Source organism: Octopus bimaculoides, chromosome 17, assembly GCF_001194135.2.
Source record: "Octopus bimaculoides isolate UCB-OBI-ISO-001 chromosome 17, ASM119413v2, whole genome shotgun sequence".
NCBI classification, from domain to species: Eukaryota; Metazoa; Mollusca; class Cephalopoda; order Octopoda; family Octopodidae; genus Octopus; species Octopus bimaculoides.
Window position 1 is genome coordinate 27,339,933 of NC_068997.1, and position 2,596 is coordinate 27,342,528.

The 2,596-nt window shown below is 34.6% G+C and overlaps 1 protein-coding gene across 2 annotated transcripts in view; it reads left to right on the forward strand.

Annotated features, from left to right (window-relative positions):
- The window catches only part of LOC106869455 (contactin), a 47,119-nt gene that overhangs the window by 376 nt on the left and 44,147 nt on the right, over positions 1-2,596 (forward strand). Inside the window, exon 1 of one of the 2 annotated variants that reach the window (XM_052974093.1) lies at positions 644-688. The exons of the other annotated variant lie outside the window; for it this stretch is intronic. The gene's annotated coding sequence lies outside the window, so the exon portion shown is untranslated. Of the gene's footprint in view, positions 1-643; positions 689-2,596 lie in introns of those variants that run through there. 2 annotated transcript variants of the gene reach the window in all.

Below are 2,596 nucleotides of genomic sequence, written 5' to 3' on the forward strand. Positions count from 1 at the left end.
TCATATATGTACACACACACACTCACTCACATATATATACATATATTTGTATATCATCATCATCGTCATCATCATCGTCGTCGTCGTCATCATCATCATCATCATCATCATCATCATCAACATTATCATCAATATCATACGTATTAAACCTGTACAGGGTTAGACGTTGACAGTGACTTCGAAGTTTAATAAATATGCACTCTACTACAGTAGAGTATTGAATAATCCTTCAGCTTAACGTTAAATTGTTTTTACATAACTTGACATAGAAACAAACACGTGTGTGTGTGTGTGTGTGTGTGTGTGTGTGTGTGTGTGTATGTGTGTGTATGTGTGTCTGTGTGCGTATGTGTGTTTGACTTTATCGTTGTCTCTTCTCTCTTCTATCATCCATTTTTATATTATACATATATATGTATAGGCATATAAATCTAATATATCTATCTATCTATCTATCTATCTATCTATCTATCTATCTATCTATCTGTCTATCCACATGTGTGTATATGTGTGCATATAAATCTCTCTCCCCTCCTCCCCTTCCTCCTCTCTCTTTCTCTCTCAATCATATTTTAAGTACATATATATTGATGTATGTATATATGCATGTATGGTTGTGTTTTGGAATTATGTTCGGATTCCCTTGACAATATAGAAATGGACATCATTGAATAAGCGGATTGAATATGTATTGATATCTATCTATCTATCTATCTATCTATCTATCTATCTATCTATCTATCTATCTATCTATCTATCTATCTATATCATTATAAAAAATTATATTACCTGATCTGAATGTGTTTATGTAAACTATTTTTCAACTTATCGCAGAGGATACACAAAACCTCAAACTTTTTCTTGTCATTGTCAAAGACTATCACTTGATTTTGAATGCATTTATATAAACTAATTTTTGACACCACAGAAGATACACAATGCCTCATACATTACATTTGAAGATCTTTTTTAATTAGTGAAACCGGTTAAGTTAAATACTTTTACAAGACTCATGCATTTCCCCTTATATACACACACATATATATGTATATATACGTATAAATATATATATTTATATATGTATATACACATATGTGTATATATGTATTTATAGATGTATGCGAGTGCATAAATATATGTGTCTGTAGGTGTGTGTCTACATATGTCTGCAACGGGTGTATATATTTACTTCTTTACATGTGCGTTTTTGTTTATATGTTTACACGTGCGTATATGTTTGCATGTTTCCATACAAGAATAAATAAATAAAAAGAAAGACATTTACGACCTTCTGCTGTCATGCTTAGACGCTGATATGGCCTTAAATCTAAAGCATCCGATATGGCTGTGTAGTGAACAAGCTTGCTTCGCACCCACGTATCGTGGCTTCTGGCTTCAGGTTTAGATCCTCGGTGAAACTCATGTAGGGCATAATTCTCTTATTTATTTTTCTGATTTATTTTTGTGTGATAATCGTTTGCTTTTGTATTAGTTTCTTAACGAGGCAACCATGTTTTGTTATATTTCTGTAGAAAAAACTTCAGTTGAGCAAATCAGTCGTAATAAATTAATATTGTTCTACCATGTGGTATACAACATGTGAACATATGTGCGTTAATGTATCAATACTCGAGTGTATATATGTTGTGATCATGTACATGTTTTACAAGGCGGCAAGTTGACAGAGTCGTTAGCAGGCCGGACAAAGTCCTTAGTGGCATTTCGTCCGTCTTCGTGCTCAGAGCTCAAATTTCGCCGAGGTCGGATTTCGATGTCGACATAAGACAAATCGATTATATCGACGTCCAATACTACACAGATACTTTGTTTTATCGACTTCGAACGATGAAGGACAAAGGTGACCCAAGCGGGATTTGAACTCCAAACATAAAGGGTCGGAAGAAATACCACTAAGCATTTTGACCGACGTACTAAAGGTTCTGCCAGTTTGCCGTCCTCATAGAGTCTATGCGACTATACTCTTTAATGGTTACACCTTTTTATTCTAATATGACAGGGTGTGGTTTATGGGAGATTTGGCAGATATTATTGTAACTACTCGTGATATAACACGAACTATCGACTCCTTTTTCATTCAATGTATTGCGACGCACCTGATATCCAATCCACAGCCGTCAGAAACATCAAGTGTTGAAGCGTACCACTAGCCAATATACGCACACATATTGCTTTCGTTAAAGATTGTGTGTGTTCATTTTGCTTTCTTTGCTTGTTGAACTACTGGAGTGGCACAGATCAGAGGTCGTTGCTGCGATAATATTCCTTATCGCATAACAAGGCGGCGAGCTGGCAGAAACGTTAGCACGCCGGGCGAAATGCTTAGCGGTATTTCGTCTGTCTTTACGTTCTGAGTTCAAATTCCGCCAAGGTCGACTTTGCCTTTCATCCTTTCGGGATCGATAAATTAAGTACCAAAAATGAAGTATTACTATACATTCTATATTCCATATTCTATATCCCACATTAATTTTATAAGAATATAAATAAAACATAAAAAACAGAGTTGGAATTCTTTTGAATAATATATTCCTCTATACACTATCATACAAACCTCTTTTTTTTATTTCATATATAT